The following is a 21,999-nucleotide window of genomic DNA, read 5'->3' on the forward strand; positions in this document are numbered from 1 at the left end:
ACTATCCAAAGCGGATTCGAAGAATATGAATATTCTCATTTGAATTATGAACTTGAGCCTTAGGCGAATAGTATATTCATGGCTCACGAGCTACTATCATACATATGTACAATACGTAACGGAACGATCTTGCAAGATGTGTAGTTACCGTAAATTGTAACGCGCACTCACTAAAAGGAGAGTTACCGCTCCGTAGTGAGTGGAACCAATTTATTTTGTATGCCATTCTATTTTCAGTGATATGTCGTATTAAATTTTCACGAAAATAAGATTGTAAGCCGGTGGGTGAGCGTGTAATTTACGCGAAAATATGTCAGCGAGTTAATATAGCGTAACGCGTAACATACACACGCGTTCATTTGAAACGGAATAAAGTATAAAAAATACATGAATAAAATATTCAATTTTCTCTTAAGCAACGCAGAAAGGAAAATGTGAAAAATTACGCTACATCCGATCTGGCTAACGGCAATTTCATCCGACACAATAATAATATTATTATGCAGGGGCGTGGAAGATTTACCGATTCACTCTTTTTACGACGCATTATTTCCCGCGTATAAAGCGCACTTTAAATAAGTAAAGGCCGATGAAAAAGAATATATACATACATATACGGAGGCGTCGTAAAATATTTCGCCAGAAAAAAAAAATCAACACGATCCGGATGTGCAGAAGCTGCCTTTTTATCGACCTTAAAAAATTTATATAAAAGTTATCCGTGGCGCGTCGTTAAAGCTCTCGCGAGAACTTCGAAGCTCGCCGGTTCATAAGTGAACACCGGATATAAAAATGTTGATTCAAAGCTCAATATTCACTGAAAGAATGACATCAAATGTTTATGGCCATTATTTCAATGAGAGGATACCTTATATCAACGGCTCCTAACTTTTTTTACACGCGTACCCCTTGGCAGACCATTTCCAAGAATTTTACTCCTCATACTAGCCTTTTTTTTGTAAATCAATTATCCTTTCCCTAACTAAACTTATTGAACTCGAATGTGTTAAATATTTACTATAAATGATCAAGAGACAAATCTCAAGTCAATTTTTGTAAATTAGCAACGCTTATCGATCCACAAACTGAAATAACATACCACTAGTCATAGCCATTATTAAACTAACCAATATAAATACATACATATCTTATGCCAGAATCACTAATAGCGATAATAATACATTTGTGAAGAGTCTCGGTGATTACAACTAGATCAGTGGTTCTCAGGCGAAATTTTACCGTGGCCGCACAGGTGATAATAGTGGTCCCATGGAAATGTCTGGTGGCCGCACCAAATTTAATCAAATAAATTAAAGTTACAAAAAAAGTGGATCAATTTATTCATAAAATAAAAGAAATTTTAACATTTTGGTATCTATTTATTTAATAATAATGCAAATGGAAATTGCTCCATACTCCTTTCTTCCAATGCAAGCCGCATTGCTTCTTCTAATTTTTATCTGTCAGCTCGTTTCTAAATTTGTTTTTAATAAAGTGCATTACACTGAATGATCTTTCGCAATATACGGTAGTGGGAAAAATAGACAATATAAATGAAGCAATTGTTGCCAAATCTTTATATTGGTTTGTTTCATTGTCAACGTATATTTCCAACCAAAATTTTTGAACCGAGATATTATTAAAATGGTTATTAAGTATTTGATCATGACTAATTTCTAATAACACATATTTTACGTTAGCCCAGTTAATTAATCTCAATACTGAAAATGATTTTAATCTATTATAGTACTATGAAATTTTCATTTGTCTTCATAATAAAAGGGGAAGATACAAAAGAAACAGTTTTAAAAATATGCAATTCTTTGAACCTTTCATCAAGTTCCAAATTCAGAGATTTAAGACACTACTATTTTAAGTTTTAATTTTAATTTTGAAGTTGTTTCTGTCATCTTATCTATGAAATCACTAACAGAAGATAAAATTGAAAAATTGTCATTTTCAACTTCTGTCACAGGGCTTTTCACTATAATTTTAGTTTTTCAATGATGAGCATGGTTTCTATAATATTATTTTGACGTTACTTTTTTTTAGTTTGTAAAATATATTTAATTTTTTTTAAATATTAGTATTATTTACTATTAAGTCGCTGGAGGCCGCAGTAAAATCCACTAGTGGCCGCATGCGGCCACCGTGGCCGCACTTGAGAACCACTGAACTAGATGGATATGAATATATTTTTCAGATATAAACAAAGATTACTCAAACACAATCTGCTTTAGATCGTCAAATTTAGAGAGTTTTCAGTTTAATTATTATGTATAAAATATATTAGTTTCACCAAATATGTACGTTCGCAAGACAAACCTTTCCATGAGTGAGTTGGTGCTTAAAATTCTTTATGAATCTCTAGTACGTAGCATTCTAGAATTTTCTTTCATTATTCAATTGACTCGTTCATCGAGAGAATCCAAAAACGGTTCCCCAGATATCTTTATATGAAATTGTATGGTTATTATCCCTGACTATATCCTAGTACTTTTCTATTAGGGGCGTTAGGCTTTGAGTCACGTCGTGTTATGTTTCTAGGTAAGAACTTTTTAATTATTAACTGGATTAATACACAATCCTCGGGTTTTTAATGAACGTAAGTTTTATACACCTAGTAAGTTCAGGGACCTGAGGAATCGTGATTTGTTTTCGCCTCCTGTGGCTTGCACAAATATGTTGGCAACGTCTCCAATCTCTAGAGCGATTTATCTGCTCAACCGGGTTGCTTGTGAAATTGACCTGTTTAATGTAAGCTGTGCTGAAATGCATAAGTGGTTGTTGAGCAACGCTAGTGGTTGATTTTACCAAATATAAATGTTATTGAGCACGGGTGTTTTGTATACCTATATTTATGTTATGATTATATGTCTAGCCACAGTGACGTTTTAGATAACTGTGTAATGTTGCTGTAGCTAATATGCTAAAAAATAAAATAAAATAAATATAATACCTGCCTAAACTCTGCCAATACCTTTGAGCTGTTTTACGAGGTTTAGTCTCCGATAGAGATTTCAATTGTTTCCACTAAGTCTAAAATTTCTTAAATTGTAGAGAGGGTGGCAGCTAACTCATTGCCAAGAGCCAGAAGCCTTGTTGGTTTGACTTTCCACCACCCACTCGTTTTGTCAGATTTTGAATGTTTAAACGCCTATAACTTTATCTTTTTCACACTATATCTTATAAAATTTGCATTATAGGCTCTTATTATTTCTCATATGTATTTTTAATTCGCTAATAGATTACATAATGAATGGTTAACAATTTATACTTTCTGGCTTGATTTTTGACGAGAGCGTCTAATCCGAACTGCAATATTTTACGTACTTTATATTATACTAGTTTTTAAGGGCTTTTACTTTTACTTTTAAGAGCGGAATTCCGATCTTCAAATCGATCTGATATTTTGCACACTTATATACTTTTGACTTAAATTCGTATGTCGTGATGGAAAAAATTATCGCAGTAATCCGTAGAAACGTTTGATACGTCATCGGCGAATACATAGCCTCAAATTTGCAAATCGATCTGGTTCTACAGTTTTTGATTGGTTCTATTATATAATACAACACTTTGATCAGTTTCAATTTTCTCCAGCATATTTACATTCTGCGTTGGCATTCTATATATTTAAATTTATATTTCCCCATGATGTCATAACGGTTTGCCCCAAAGTGACATTTATGGTATTAAATTAAATTAAATTAAAAATAATATTCAAATACTGGTGACTTTGTGAGTAAAATAGTTTTGCCAATTTGATGAGCAACCGTTTCAACGACGACCTGTAGTCACAAATATCCTAGTCTAACTAGCAGCACTGCAGAAATACCTCCAAATAAATACTTTGCAACGGCTTCAACTCAGAATCCTCTCGATGGTTAGCATTAACGCAACCACTGAACTATTCTGCTGGCTTTAATTTGATTTATTAATTTAATATACATACATATTTATATTCAAATGATTAAATTGGTAAAATCATCAGCATCTACAGCCGTTCGTTTCCACAATTTTCCATTCGTCTCTATTTTGAGCAACTCTCTTCCATCTCATCCCACATATTTTTCTTATTTCATCTATCCATATCCCTACTATCTATTTCGTTTGTACATATGTATGTACATGTATATATACATATAAAACTGTATATTTGAAGTGACGCTCGAATTATTAAAACCGAACTTTTAAAATTCGTATTTCAATTAAAATTTGCGATTGAATAAATCGAAGAGCGATACTATATTTTCGTTTTTCAACTAAACCAGATTTACCAACCAAAAAATAATAATAGTAAACTGATGTTCGGATTCGTAAAAGTCGAGTACTTGATCTCCTCATATGCTTGATATTGCTTATATAATGTATATATTGTATATTAATACAGAACTCTAGTTTATATATATATATATATATATATATATATATATATATATATATATATATATATATATATATATATATATATATATAAAATCATCAGATCTTAAGTATGTATCGTAACTAACCACACATGTTATTATTGTCATACCATTGTTTGTTATTGTTGAAAGTCGGTTAATTTAAACAGACGAAAGGACAGACTCGGCAATCAGCCGGGGTCATGGCAACCGGAGGGCCTCTAACAAAACTGCTCATGTGAAAAATTAATTCCTCTTTTTCCGACCTTTCTCTTCTTGAATGTAATTAGTTTCGCCCCTGCGTGCGGCGTCAAAAAAAAGCTCCATCCCATCCCCATCTTCATCCCCCCATACCCCATTTCTCTCATCGCACGGCCGTAAGTCACGGTTTTTGCCTGAGCCAAAATTGAAAATGAAATTCGACGAAAATTCGAAGCAAAGTGCGAGTTTCTCACGCGTGCCTTGAATATAATATAAATTAAATTTCCGTTTTTATAGCCGATACCTTTCCTTCGATTGGCACGCTTAATCTACGATGGATTTCTAAAAAATGAGAGTTCAAAAAGTAACTTGGTGAAATGACACGAAGATACGCCCATCACAGCTGGAGTCAACCTAGACATGTCATGCCATACTATTTAGTGTGTCTGCGACTTAAGGATCAAATCAGTCAAAATCTCAATTGATTTTATTCGCGATAACAAAACTGCATCTATTGATATTCCGTGTATACAATATGCTAACCAGCGGTGTGGGCTAGTGGTTAGCATATTATGCTTTCGAGCAGATTTTCACGGGTTCGATTCCCACTAGAGTTTTGCTGTTGGCCAGACCTTGGTTTGTGACTCGAGATCGACCGTTTCTTATGGGATAATACTTTTGGCACGGCTGTAAAATATATTACACGACAAATGTCAAATAACACCTCTAAAATAGCTCAAATAACGTCTCTAAAATAACAGAATCGGCGTTCGCCCGGCAAATCAAACGTAAAACGGATTCCCAGTAACAAAAATAAAAATTGAAGTTTCAATGAAAAAACTCCTCTAGCTTCTTGTTGGATTCATTAACTCACTTCAATGCTAGCTAGCCCCCTATTTCGGTAATATATGTATTATAACATATGCTAAAAGGAGCCGCCGCTATAATTGGTTTTCGAGGATTATCTCCAGGCTTAAGTGCTGTCGGCTAACAATCGAGACCCCCGAATGGACTTAGTGGTCGGTAACGGCATTCAGTCACTTCCCGCTAGAGTTCTCAGAACTGAGAGTAGGACTGCATGCCGAGACCGTGAGACTGCATATCTGGTACGTGACTATAACAAAAGGTAAACAAACGTGTCGAGGAAGGTGCACTGAGCGACCTGCCCTTTATGAGCAGGTACTTAGGCCATACCAACGCATTCTGGACGGAGCACTGGCAGTGCGTGGATCTCCTTAATCCAATAAATGCTGTGAAGCGACTTTGGCCTTTTATTTGGATCCTCCACCCACCTCTACACAACAATAGCAAAACGACTTGAAGAGTGGAAGTGGTTCAAAAATAGATCACAATTTTTTGACGCTCATGAATTTCCCTGAACTAGCAGAATGGAGTTAACAAAAAGCGTGTAATAATTTCAACCAAATCATACCCGAAGGCAATTCAAGATATATGTAATCAGGTCTTCATAAGTGGTTTTACAATAAAATCACTTTTTTACAAGGCCTCTTCTTAGGTTTATTTAATCATCCTCTGTGCGACAAGACTTCGCGTGAGAACCACTGTAATAGGCCCCACGTATACCATCATATTATCATAATTATCGCCACTCTTTCCAAACTTAATTAAACTTTCACGAATCGCAAAGCCCACATGTGCATGTGTAATGTCTGCAGATAGTACCTATTTGTATGTGCTTTATACACACACTACGTACATACGTAGTTGGTGAACGCTTTCGAGTCGAGCAAACTTTGAAATTCACTTAACTCCGATCGTTAAAAATTTTGAGAAGCGCTACCATAAGAAGGTGGATCACCAACTTTGCCCGAGCATGGAGATCACCAAAGGAAGCCTTTTGGCCGGAAATCTGGTTTAGTGAGAGCCCTTAAAGTTTACGATCCTCTGCATACATTAACGAACTGAGCGGAAAATGCGCCAACCCTACTAATAATGTGTAAGAACATGCGGTCATTGTTGCACTGCGATACAGCAATTGCAAACATCGATTGTTTTAAAAATTTTGAATTGCTTTAAGTAATAAATTTTGTGCCGATTATGTTTGGGACCATCTTAAAAAACATATATGTAATTCATAGGAGGTTAAAATTAGAATTTGTTTTCACTGTTTTTATGAGGTATATATAATATTATATTATTAACCAACAGTTTCTTATCAGAATTTGCCAATTTTTCTGATTTTCATTGAAACGGTTCCTGTAAAATTGGCTTTCCTATCCAATTTTTTATTGCAAACCTTGAGTTATCGTTATATCTCAGGTTTCACCAGATTTCTCTCCATAAATGTCTCTGGGGATGTTTATTGAATGTAAAAATCATATTGTTACATGAAAAATGTTATTGATCGTATTTTTGCAAAGTCTGACCATAGATGTCAGGTGTTGTTTCGATTTACATGTGTATGTATGTAATAATTATGTACTTAATATATGTAATATATAAGTTCTCGAGTCTTAATTTGTTTAGCACACTCGCCGCTTTGGAGCAATATGTTAGGCGAGTGTGCATGATTAATTGAAATAAAAATAAAATAATTTTTTTATTCAAAATGTGTGTTAAATATATTAAAGCATTTAATGGTTTGTAATTATAATCTGCCTACTAACCAGCAGTATATATCGATGGTTGGATTGATGCTAACAACTGAGAGGCTCCTAGGTTCAAGCCCTGGGTTGATCTCGATTTATCTCGTTTTTTTTTTCGTGAATTAGAACTTTATGTGGTTACTTTTCCTAAAAATGTTAATCTAGATTGAATCATTATTAATTTAAAATAAATCTCAGTTGAATAATGTCTTGTATATGCATTCAAATAAATTCGTAATAATAAATTCTATTTTTTGATTTTTTATTTATTACCAATCATATTTATTTATTCAAAGTTTGGACCGTTTGAATTTTTCGATCATAATTGAAACAACCGTCTGATCACATTTAAAACGATTTGGTTGGACTATGCTACCAGCGAATAAATCAATTTGAAATAGCCAAATTATTGAAAATAAACAAATTCCAGACAACCTGATTCACAATACCCCATTTGCATCGATTTTTAATATAATATTATGCAATTATATGCCTGTATGTATAGGTACTTAATTCACGACAAAATAGTTTCCGGTAATTGCGGGTAAATTTTAAGATTTATTTTAAAATGCACTGGTAATTACCGGAAAATTTATTTATTACCGGTATTTAGCGATGGCAAAATTTTGACAGCTTACCGGCAAAGCGGTATAGCGGTTATAAATTATTTAAATTCTTTTTTTAATTTAATAATTTAAAGAGCTGTTGATGTTGACCTGATATTTGTAGGGTTGGAGACGAAAATTCTATTAATCGATTAAATTATGGCTGATTATTTTGCCATCTCCAAATTTTCTAAATTGAAAACTATAGATAGATTTGCATAGCATACATTAATATTTACACTAATATATATGTTCGCCCCATAAACATAAATGTAAAGGATCCATTCGTCATTGATCAATATAGATATAAATAAAACCAATGAAAATGTAAAGGAATATCATAAAAAAACCTATAATACATACATCATTGCTAATTTTTTCCATGCAACATCCATCACCTACATACTACACCACTAACGGCGACAGAAGAGATCTTCACATGGTTAAAACCGGTCGGATCGAACCGATCACTTGCGTCTTCCGGAATCCGGACTCTAATTGTGGCCAGCCTCCCCGGCGAACACGACCGGTTTTCCGCCGGTTCTAACCACGAGGCGAATTTATGTGGTGAATAGTGACCGGCGGTAAACAACGGGACGCCGACCACGTTGTCGGTCCATTGATCAAGTTATAAATGGTCGATGGGGGAGGGGAGGTAATAAGCATTGAGGGAGGGGGAGGATTACGCGAGAAGGGCGGTTTCAGGGGGGGAGGGCTAGTTCCGCAAATTGTCGATCGGCGGATTTGCGAGGGGCCCAAGGGTGCGCCGACTACGTGATTCGCCGACCCGATGCCGGAAAATCCAGGGAAATCGACCAGAAGGACGATGAGGCGCGTGATCGGGAAAATTGGACGAAAACACATATTTCATATATTACGAGCCCGTACGCCGTTTCTCTTATTCTCTTCATAATTTGATCGCCAACTATTTCCAGAAACGCACACGCCGTAAACCAGATCGATATCTACTCGTATGTCGACAATGCGTTCAATAAATATAAATGGACTCCCGTATAAAGCGGTTATTTATAGGGATAACTTATTTACAGAAAGCCTAAATAATCTTGTCAGCAAATAGTGCATATGTTTTGAAAGTAAATTCATAAAGGATGTACGTCACGACAATTAAGGCCACGTATAATATCTACTTCGATAACATCCGCTTAGCATATCAGAATTTATTATACTTTAATACTTTAAGTAAATACTTTAATACTATTTATATAAAACTTTAAGTAAATGTATCGTCTGCTCTTGCACTTGACGCAGAGGGGGGGATAAAGTGAATAGGGTGACAGAAAATCTATCTTTTCATTTATCAATTAAATTTTATTTAAAAAAAAGAACACTCATCCGGCGGGACTCGAATTGGATTTTACCTGTATTTTCGTTTTGAATAGTAAAAATCTTAAATTTTAAAATATTTTTTTATTTTAAAATATTTTTTTATTTTAAAATATGAAATATGATAAAGGAGACCCAAGCAGGGCCGCCGAGAGAAACATCTAACAGAACTATTAGAAAATTTTAATATGTGAAAAATCTATCAGAACTATTAGAAAAATGCCTATATGTTGGTTGTTAATTTTTTTTAAAAATATGATATATGTACATATGTATATATATAACAGTAGGGCCCCTCGAGTAGTCCGGACGCCGGAATTTTACCCCAACTTCCCCCCCCCCCCTCCTTCTCATCGGACCTGGACTCAACACGTCAAAATGTGACATTTTGTCCTGCCTATATTGACAAGATTTTATTAACAATAATAATAATAATAACTTTTTATTCCAGACGATACAGAGAATAGTGCAATCCTCGCCGTCCATATAAATAATATATACATACATATATAGCACAAATGAATGGTAAAACAAATAAATATTATATAATGATAATAATAATAATATATGCACATACTAAAATAATAATAACATCGAATAACAAATAATAATAATAAATTATAATAAGAAACTTAATTTATTAGCTTCAATCTGTTACATAGTTCAGTGGCATTACTGGCCGTCAAAAAATTGTGACCTGATTTTCAGCCACTTCCACTCTTCAAGTCGCTTTGATATTATATATTATATAATACTACCGACACGTGGCGATTTGCTAACATTGAATTATGTAAATTAATAAATTGGACTTGGAGCTAGAGAAGTTTAATCATTAACAAACTCACTTAAAATTCGGAATCGGTGTCAAATCGAAGCGATAAGAGCTAGCTATCCAAACATGGTTTTCTACCGCACCTTTACAACTCACAAGCAAAAAAATATATACCAGATACTTTTTTCACTCTCATTTATTCTGCATTTTTTTAATTTAAAATAAAGATAGATATATTAAGAAGCTCTCTACAACTTTATAATTCAAAATGAAGACGAGTACATGAAAAAAAAATCAATTTTCAGAAAAGACCGTGTGGCGCGTGTATAGATTTTTTTTGACAAAACGGCGAATTTTTAATTCCATTAATCAGTCAATACTTATCATAATCTAACCAATTAATTTGAAATCAGCTACTATTATGCCTTTATTTTTTGTAGAAATAGTAAAAACTATTATAAAATATATATTGATCTGTATGTATGTACATATATGAGAAAACTTACTTTTTCAAAATTTTTGTTTACATAAATCGATTGAAACTTTTTATTTGACGTTTCCTTGATACGATGAAAGTTTTTCATAAGGTCCGTCGTAGAAAGTCCAAAATTCGCTTTTTCCAATCGAACCTAATTGTGCACATTCTTACAAAAGTACATACTTCATTATAAATGGCGCTTTCAATAAAAAAAATCTAAACAAAAAAAAACTTTAAAGTGCTCATATGTACACACAAAACAATAAATTATTTCCATATAATTGAAAAGAAAAATAAATAAAAAGATACGGAAGTGACACTACATTCAAATATCTCTAAGCTAACACTTAAGTTGCTCTCCCGTCCCATCTCTCTCTTTCTCTCTCTCTCTCTCTCTTTCTCTCTCTACCCCGTAGTAATTAATTATATCAGGTATCAGAGGTAATTAAGCAGGCGGGAAGGGGTTGGCGAGAGCGAACTACTCTAATGGGTAATTCCCTTTATAAAATGCCCCGTTCACTTTAATAATAGAAGTCAGCCGGTGGCAGTATTTAACGGGGTGACTTGGAAGCAATTAATACACTCACTGCACTTTAGCCTTTTAAACGCATACATTCTCTCACACTCTTACCGAAATTTCATTGACGGACCTTATGGAACAGCGTTTCCCAAATATTAGCATATCTGAATTTTCTGCGTACCAATTACTGATTATTTCAGAATCCTAATGTAACACAATGGTCAAAATAAAAATATACACAGATCGAAAAAAAATAAAACGGGAGAGAATAGACGAGACTATTTCAAACCAGCATAATCAGCAGTCATATTTATATAGCTCAATATTTAACATTTGCTACTACCGACTAAGAGGCTCCGTGTTTAAGCCCTGGTTAGATTTGAAGTATTTCTGCGGTGCCGCAGGTCAGATTTGGATACAGATTGGACTAATCGATCATTTTTCATAAAATTATCCAACAAATTGATAAGACACTCCTTTTCAAATAGAGTGGTTAAAGTTTGGAATAGTCTTATAAACAATGTAGTAAATTCTGAAAACCTTGATATTTTTAAAAACAAGCTAGATGTATTTCTTAAACTTTTTAAGTTTTAGTTTTTATTTTCTTTTTAAGTTTACGTTTTTTATAAATCTTCTTTTTCGACATCTTCATTTTTCTTTTAGTTATCATTTTACTGTTCAATTTTTATCTTTCTTGTTTACTTTTTCCACTTTTATTTTTATTTTACTATTGCTATTTTGAATGTTTTTGTACATTTTTTTCATTATTTTATCATTTAATTTATATATGTATATATGAATAAGTCAAACCTCTTTGGCCTATCGGCTTTACCGCCTCCATCAAGTATGTCAAATAAATAAATAATATATACACACATACATATATACAATAACGATGATATCAAATCATAAAATTGAGATAATATTTACATAGAATGTCTATCTGTGAAAGCAGATATGTTATTAGGCTCTTGGAATATAAGCCATCCGATAAAGGTCTGTGTGGGAAGCAAGAACAATCATCAAACTAGATTGGTTAAAACAATGGATGAATACAGTTTCATGTTACATGAAGAATTATTTAAATGCAAATTAACAGTATTAACTACTGTACAAAATAGTAGATAAGCAGAATAAATACATAAAAGCTTTCTACGAATATTTTTTTCTTTACTTATGTACATTCATATACAAACATATGTATAATTGACTCGTGTTTAAAACGCAATTTACAAAAATCGATTGCAATCTAATATGAAGAGTACAGTTTTTGCAAAGAGGTCCCAATGAGTACTCGAATCATAAAAGGTTAGGAACATCTGCTATAGAGCTATCTTGGGGAGCGGATGGTGCCAAAAAAAGGGTCAAACGCCAATCGTAGTTGACTGTGAGCGTTTGACAGACGTCTCACGTCCGAAGATGGGGGGGAGGTTAGTGCCAAGATTGATCGAGACGTTTAGAAAGAGCGAAAAGAACGGGCACCACTATTATTCCGTCGACCGTCCAAAGTGATTACTGTAGCTCCACCTGTCATTCCGCCACTTGCTTTGATAAATGAATCAAGTTTTCGGCGATAAACTCGAAGGTTTTCGCTTTTTGCCGAGAGGCGGAAAAGCTCGCGCTCGGAAGCTGAAACTTTGAACGCCCCGACGTTCATTCATCGTCGATAGGGAAAAACTTCCGGGGTGGAAAAGAAAAATTGACGAAAACCGCCGACCGAATACGGCCTAGTCAACTGCGGGGGATGCAAATGCGACATTTACATATACTGTTGAAAAGTGCATTCGAATTGCTACATTGTTAGCATATGTACTTCATTTGGAAGATAGATGATAGAGCTATTCAAAAATACTCATAGAAAAACCTTATAAAAAATAGTACATGCATGAGAAATACGGCTAACACAATTAATCAAATTACATATATTATATAAGGACTAAAATGGATGAAGATACCCAAAAAATGAAACTTCGAATGATACCCAATGATACCATTAATTCGATTGATAGACGAGTGCTCATCGAATACATAATTTTTTTGTTTTCTTTTCCATAGTCCTATTACGGGTTGCCCCTGAGCGTAAATATAAATTTAAACATTAAAAAATTGAAAAAATATTCAAATAATGATTACTAGGGTTTGCAATTTTCCTGCAAATTTCATAAAACGGTAAACGGTAAATGATTTTTCCTACTACTGGTATACCGGGATTTACCGGTAAACGAAAAAAAGTTTTTCACGGATAAGATAACTGTATGTGGTTACTTTTCATAAAAATTTTAGCCTAGATTGAATCATATATTATATAATTAAAAATAAATCTCAGGTGAATAATGTCATATATGTATGTAAATGCATTCAAATAAATTCGTAATAATACTTAAATTGTATTTTTTAATTTTGAATAATTGAAACAATAGTCTTATCACATTTAATACGATTAGGTTCGTCTGTGCTGCCAGTGAATTTAACAATTTAAAATAACCAAATTTCATATTGAAAATAAACAAATTCCAGACAACCTTATCCACAATAGCCCATTTGCATCGATTTTTAACGTAATATTATGCAATTATATATACTTAATTCATGATAAAATAGACTCGGGCAATTACCGGTAAATTTTAAATTTTACCGGTATTTACAGATGGCGAGATTTTAGCGATTTACCGGTATACCGATATTGCAATCCCTAGTGATTACATAGTGAGTAGATAGGACATAAGTACATTGAATGGTATTTTTTTCAATTTGAGAGGAACCGTTTCAACAATGAAATCAGATAAATTGGAAATCTCCGATAGGAAACGATTGACTTGGAGTCACGAATATCCAAGTCTGGCCAACAGCATTAAAGATTAGCATGGAATCGAACTCGGTTACCTCTCGGTGCTAAACATAAACGCAACTACCGAACCATATTTCTGGCTGGCATACCATACAATCGATTCAATTTGTTCCGAACCGTTTGAACGACGTATCTAATCAATGAATTTAATAGTAAAACCTAATTAATTACTACCACAACCTAATTGGCATATATCATAAACGTTAAATCATATTTTATTCAATTATAAAAAAGGCTTAGAAGATGGCAGTCGTATAACAGTTAAGTCCGTGCAATATCTTGTACAAGTCACCCTTTATCCCGACCCAAGCCGAATAAGAGTGGGGGGGGGAAAGGATCCTACTAGGAAAATTCTAGACAAAGCCGACAAGGCGAACAACCTGCGTCTTGCCAAATGTAAATATTAGTAGCGTAACGGGATTGCTATTACTGCCGGGGGTAAGTAATAAACTGGGCCATTTGCGAAACGGGGGAGGAATATAGAGCGAGTCGCATCTGCGCGGAACGTTATCAAAGGTATTGGATTTAATGACCGACCAACGACAACACTAAAGGAGCACACAGACGGACAAACAATTATAGCTGGAAAGGGAAAAAAAAAACAAAACAATAGAGAAGAAGTGAAGACCCCCGCTAAAACCCTAACGACACTTCCGGGGATAAACTTGAGTTGACGGGAGGTGGTTTTGAAAAAAAAATGTGGTACGTATACACGATTAAAGTTATGTAGGGAACTTTCGGAATGGTGAAAATGCTGGTGCGACGCTTAATAAATTGTTAATTATGCCAATAATGCCAGGGCCGTAAAAGCAAAGTGTTTGATATTAAACGCGTGCACGCTTTTAAGGCACAACCCTAAACCGAATGGGACACGGTAACCACTCCATTAACTGTTTATGCTTACGCGTACGCACACGTGTATGACACTATAGTTAAATTATTCAAATTTGGAATTATTGTATAACTTTAAATACATCTCAACTTAGTCATTAAGACGTTGAACACACAAAAAGCGATAAAATATATATACTACAATGCTTTATTTACATACTAGTAAAAAGGTGTACGCATTCGAGCACTCGATAAACAGTGAGCACCGTATAAAAAAGAGCGCTAGCAATCAGTGTGGTGTCAATTGATAGAATGAGAATGCGCACTGTCTGTGTATCATTGTCAGTGCGTGTGTTTTTTATACACTAGCGAAATGTGTACGCAAATTAAAAAATCAAAAGACTGTTTACATCTGCAAGTAGTTTAAAATATTGTATCTACATATGTATGTATATGTCTATTTGAGATGAAAGTTTACCACATTCAGATATAACTGGTTACTTTCAAGTGAAATGTCATGTTTTTAAACCACTTTATATTACATAAAGACGTATTATTTAAGATTTTAACCTTATCATTTAGACACCAACCCATTAAAAGTATTTGCATCATCATTTACAGCCATTTGCCATCCACTGTTGGATGAAGACCTCTCCAGTACGTCTCTGTTTTGGGCAACTCGTCCCACACATTTTTCTGATTTCATCCACCTTTTTATTCACACTTTATTTAAACTCGAATAACAAGAATAGACATATTAAATATAATTATATCAGATTCTTATTTTATCATTACTGTGTTCTACCGGATTTTTCTTATACATTAGTCCTGTTTTTAATATTTATATTACTTGTTTTTGAATTTAATTTCTTCACCGCGCTATTTTGTTTAGCATGATTTTGTCGCTGCGCGGTTTCGACCAAGCGATTTTGTCCCGCGCGGTTTTGTCGGACACCAAATCCCCCTTCCCTCCAAAAAGCAATAATATTTTAGTAAAAAAACAATTTTTATTTTAAATAAAAAAAAAATAGTACAACTACAGGACATTTATTAGTATAAATATTTGTAGGTACTTATATTTTAAACACTATTATCAAAAAAACATAAATAAAATTAAATTCAATATTTATCCTTTATGTACATACTTAGCAGGCATACTCTTTTGAAATAGCATCTTGATTTCTACCCACCGTTTACATAGAAGGAAGTACATAAAGTAAGTATTACGAGCTTCTATTATACATTTATAGTACCTACATAGATGGAATTTGATGATTTTTCATCGCCGTAAATTCGATTATTACGCCTTGCGTAATAATATCCATACAAGCGTATAATATTTCATAAAGTCGTTCGTTTTTAGTACAATGCTATACATATCTTACTTAGTACTTACAGTATATACATATGTACATAAATATAATAATATGTACATGTACGTATACGATGAGAGCGCGTGCCTCGGAGACACGTAATAATAATTATTACACAGACACGACACTTTACTAAGGAGCTTAAGTCTTTTGATGGGTTTCAAAACTCATCTCTAGCTCGTATTAAATGTTATGTCAGGAATGTTATTCATCGTTCGCATTATCGCCGAAAGTAGGGCCCGTTTCGTTCCATTGTCGGGCTCGACACCGGAAAAGCTCCTCGGAAAACTGACAATATCCATTTACATCAATTACGCTAAATCGAGATGTTTGCTCTGCGAATCGGATAATGCCAAATCATACACACTACACTAAGCATTGACTATGCCAGTTTGTATCGTACAATTTTAGATTACTAGGACTTTTCGTAAATAAATCCACTGTGAGTCATCTAAAGTTTTGATTCCAATCTGCGTGATTTATTTTATAATATGTATGTACGTGCCCGTTAACCGTATTGTAATTGAGCACCCCATTTATGTATAGAAAAAATGTATTCAAGTATTATATAAAATGACATGCTTCTAAGGCTGAATAAAATGTCAAAACAACTCACTAGTACTTATTAAGGAATAATTTCGGCTCTAGAAATATAACCTATTATCAAGTTATGAAACAATCAATTATGCATGTGTAAAGAAAAAAGGTTAAAAGTTCTATCCATATCTAAAAAACACAGTTTTTAAAAGATTGAAATAAATCGAGTGGGCTGAATGTATATGTGATAATTATTGATAATTACTCTCCAGTTAACTTCTTTTAATTATAAGTTCCTTTGCCAGTTGAAACTTTAATGGACGGTTTTGTAATGGAGTTGATACTTCATTTGAAATTAAACTCAAAACTTACAACTTTCAATGATGATATTGCCGGATAAAATTTAACGGATGGAAATTGACAAATGTACATATTCTCACACAAGGATTGCTCACACGAGGAGTCCAGGATTAACATCTGATGTTATAAATTTATTGTAAAGAGTTTAACATGTGATGAAATATTCAAGTATAATCCTTGTATCAATACAATGGCCATAGATGGGATTTGTTTCACAAATATATTGTGACCACACGATTTTTTTCACACCACTCAATGTATCAATTTGAAAATTTATATTCAAGCTGAGTTGATAAGATTGTGGCTAGAATTCGTAGTAATTTTTTTTTTCATTACTTTATTATTATTTTGAGTTATTTCATACTTTTTTGTTCATTACTTTATTTTTATTTTGAGTTATTTCACAATATTTATAGTAACGTTAAGTAATAAAAAAGTTTTGAAAAAAATCCTTTAACCGAAAGTAGAACTTTTGTCGTGTGTAAGTTTCCCTACATTTACGCTCAATTTGTATCGAATATGCTCTCATAGCCGGTACGTGTGAACGTATATGTACATACAATATATTTAATTATAAAATTTTGTTTTGTAACCTTTTTATATTCCTCAAATACGTGGATAAAGCAGTGGGTTGGTCACATTCGAATTTTTTAATTTAAATTTCCCAAAAATATAATTTATACGTACACTATACATACATACATATGTATGTATACATATTGAATGATAAATCAAACTAAGTAAGCTATGTATTAAGATTACGTATATACAAAAAGGTAAGCAAACTTTATTTGAATATATAATTATTTTCCTCTCAAATAAATACTAGCTTTGTTTACATTTGAAGATAAGCAAACCTTTGATTGTATTATATTATATGTATACACCTGTAACCTATGTACATATGTACGTAATAAATAAACTTTTTATTTTTTCTTAAAAATCGTTAAGAATGATCTACATAAGATCATTAACATATTAGGTACAGATATGTAGATATACAGATATACGTACATAGATTCATATTAAATTTTATTTTCATGAAAAAAATTGATGGATGGATGGATGACCCACCCCGAATTCACGTGCTGACGATTATGATGGTTACGATACAAGTTTCATACAATACACCGATAAAGATCCTATTCAGATTAATTTTAATCCGTTGAATGTATTACATTTGAGGTAGACCGAAGAAATCTAACGAGTTTAAATAAGTTTATCGGCTAAGTGTCGCAGAACTGTTAGAAATGGCAAAGTCAGCAGAATTCGAGGAGACAGACCGGAGCTTTAGTTTCTGACTCACTAACCCCGGGATTAATGAGGGTGATTACGGGGGCGACAGCTCCATTTGTATCGACGCATTCGGAATCTACAAGTGTTGGGAGGGGGGGGCAAGAAGCCCTACAAGAAGCGTAGCCAATGTACTATTATTCCACACTATAGAATTTCACCAATTTCAAACGTACAATCGGCTGAATTTCAATCCCAGTAGGGCTATCAAAATCTAAAACGACTTTAAAAGCAATATAAAAATACTTTTTTTACATCAATTTGTGAGGGTGCATATTAAGGCCTGTTTATACTGACACACCACAGACCGGCAGTAATTAGTCTTAATAATAAATATAATTATTATTAAGACAAATGATTAGAGACACGTATTTTAAGCATCTTTTCTTTTTAACAATTTTATCATTTTCATTTTGCCTTTTATCGTTTTAGAACATTAAAAATGTTTAATTTTAGCATTTATTTTTATTAAACTTTAATTTCAAATAATAAAAAATTTCAATGAATTTTAACAAAATTTATATACATATAAATATGCACGTATAATTTAAAGGTCACACGACCATTAATAAATAATAGAAAATTACAAAAATGATTTGTAAGTAAAATGTTAGATGAATAAAAATACAAAGACAACAAAACATAAATATACATAAAAAATAACAAATTAAAATTTATTGTAAATCGGCATGGAGCATGTTTTTAGGCGACGATCAGTTACAATTCAATTATATTTACAGAAATACCTTACAGCATAATTGTATTTTTTGTCTGTGTATATATGTACATACATATGTATGTACCTATATATTATTATTTTTCTCATCTCTCTGTATTTTTCGACCATTATGGTGCATTAGGTACCATCCTGTAATGCCACAATGATCCAAACTTTAACCTAAATAAATAAATAACATAATTTTATGTTGTAATTCCGCCATGATTCGAAATTTGAACCAAAAATTATTCTTCAATTTTGTAAGCAATCCCAAATCGGTTCGGTGATTATTTTTCACAAAGCGCTCACCCAAAAGTCACTAAAATCTCTATAACGGAACATCTGGCAGCCGAAAATTCCATCATATTAACTATCATACTTACGAGAGCTCGAGTGCCAAATATTCCTTATTCGCTATTTTCATGGCAAAAATTGTCTTTTGGGCGATCGTGATGTGACTAATAATCCAATTACCTTGCAAATCAGATCGAGAAAAAAAAAAGTTGCCAAAATTGCATTGATGGATGTGAAATCCATCAATGCAATTTTGAACCAAAATTTTCCATCCGTTTATAAATAGTTTAAATATGAATATACCTAAATTTGACATAAAACTTCATTTTCATATATGAATGTAAAATGAATTAAGGGCAATCGTCACACAATCGCATCATTCAATATTAACTTTGCTATTGTTTGCACAATATTTGACGGTGGATATTGCGTGCGCTTTTCCAAAATGTAAAATTGGAAGCGTCCTCTCGTCCAAAATAATTGTTTTCGTAATTAAATTTGTAGTGCATCCCCGATTGATTTTCCCAAAGCACATCGGAACGATTTTCCGGAAATAAAACGCGCCAACGAACGATATCGATTTCCCGACCAGAATACACAGTTACACGTGTACGTGTAAAATATATTTGTCCCTCGTCGATCCGAATTAAATTACGTAACTACACACACAAAGCGAAGTGTGCAAATTTCATTTCCCGATATTTTATTTCGGATGTGAGTAAACCGTTTTATATGCAGTTTTATATATAGGCTTGACTTTTGGAAAAATATATGGTTGACGTGTACATTATATTAAATATGAAAATGTTTGTCATACGGTTGATTTTTGCAATTATTTGGGAATCAAATTGTAATGTAACTTTCACTCGATATTCTGATAATGTGAAAAGTTGATAAATTAGTTCAGTTCATTTAAAAATGAATTTCTTCCTTTATACTGAAAACTTATATTGAAAAAAATGTATGCAATGCGATATCATATTACCTTTGACATTTTCGTATATTCATAACAGATTCATAACTACAGGTTGGTTATTCTTACTTTTCGTAACAAATTTACTAGGGTTTTTATTCAGATCATAGCTTTGTAAATATAATATGCATTGAAAAGCTCTATATTTTCATCATTTCAACTCTTTAACCATCCACTGCCAAATTTTCATTTTCCCAGTTACGTTATGTATCAGAGATCTGGTTTTATTTTCATCTTATTAAATTATCTTGGGTAACATTCACGGTAGAACTTGTAGAATTTTTACAATAATTATGATTATAATAAAATATAATACTTTAAATGCAATTTTATTTTGTTTCTTTAAATATACAAGGTTACATAGAACTCACTGTTATAAATGTTCAAGTATTTAACGTATGAAGATGCAAGTAGGTGGCGAGAAAGTTTTAACGATTTGCCAGCTGTCATTAGGTCGATCTGACAGGTACTTCTAATGTAACCTTAGTGATTAAATCCCTCGAGTGTCAAGTCAGAATCAGTAACTTAAGCATTATAAGCTCGGTGGTTGCGTTAATGTTAACCAACTACAGGTTCAAGCTCTGAGTTGACCTCGATTGAAAATAATTTATTCGGAATTACGTCTGCAGTACTGCTGATCAGACTGGGATATTTCTTAATCAAGTTTGCGAATTTATTTGATTTCATTGTTGAATCGGTTCCTCATAAAATTAGCAAAAACTGTCCTATCACTATCTGAATATGATTTCAAATTTATAATCTATAAATTTGTATATTTATGTACAATGGCAACCAACCCCCATGTGTCGGCAAAATATCAAAGCGATCATAGAAGTAGAAGTGGTTCAAAATCAGCTCAAAAATTTTTCATTGGAAAAAAATATAATAATAATAGAATAAAACTAATAAAAAGCAAAATAATATATTTACAATTTTGTGCTTGACCTTATACAGACCCGAGCTATTTTTACAAGATTTATCATTTATCCATCCGTTAGTATGGATAAACTTTCTAGACCCTTCCGATCGCTTTGAAACCTTGCCGTTTTGTGAGGTTTGGCCGCTGATTAAGATTTCAATTGAGTCCGCTAAGTCGATGATGAAATATAATCGTAATAAACACATTTAAGAATTCAAAAAGTTTGGAAACGGTGACAGCTAACCGATTGCCAGTAGCCTTGTTTAGCCATTTTGAGCCATCTTGATCCATTTGCATCCCACAGTCGAAGATTAGAACTGTCGAAACTTCGTAGTTGAAATAGTGAAATAGAAAGTGCATCCACACATTTTGTAATAAAACTTGCGAGGTATGTGCAAAAAATGTTATTCAAACCAGACCCAGATATTAGTTTTAGTATTGTGTCATCGATTTCGTTTGACAGTCATCGACGATAAGACATAACCTCAAATTTGTAAATGGATATGTCGCTACAGTTTCTGATTGCTTTGATCAGTTTCAATTTTCTTCAGTATATTTACATGCCGCGTTGACCCAGAAATTAGTTTTAGTATTAAAGTATTTTTAGTATTAAGTTAAAAACTGTAGTAAAAAAATAGAGTTTTTTAAAAGCAAGGTTTTTATCACTTGGACTTCCTTCACTTAAAACACGACCGATTCAACTGAATCTTTCTGCACCCACACTCAGACCGAATCAGCATTGAATTGTATTTAAAATAAGACCAGAGTGCATTCGGTTCGGTTGCACGGTGCATTCGCTTTTGGTAGTGTCCACCATTGTCTGCTTAATCCTCTGAGGAGCCATAAAGCCACTGTCGAGGTGACAGTTAAACTTTTACTGTCCGCCCCGACAGAAGGGCCGGCGCCCTCGGGGCCGTCACC

This window comes from Arctopsyche grandis, chromosome 13 (genome assembly GCF_051622035.1).
Source record: "Arctopsyche grandis isolate Sample6627 chromosome 13, ASM5162203v2, whole genome shotgun sequence".
NCBI classification, from domain to species: domain Eukaryota; kingdom Metazoa; phylum Arthropoda; class Insecta; order Trichoptera; family Hydropsychidae; genus Arctopsyche; species Arctopsyche grandis.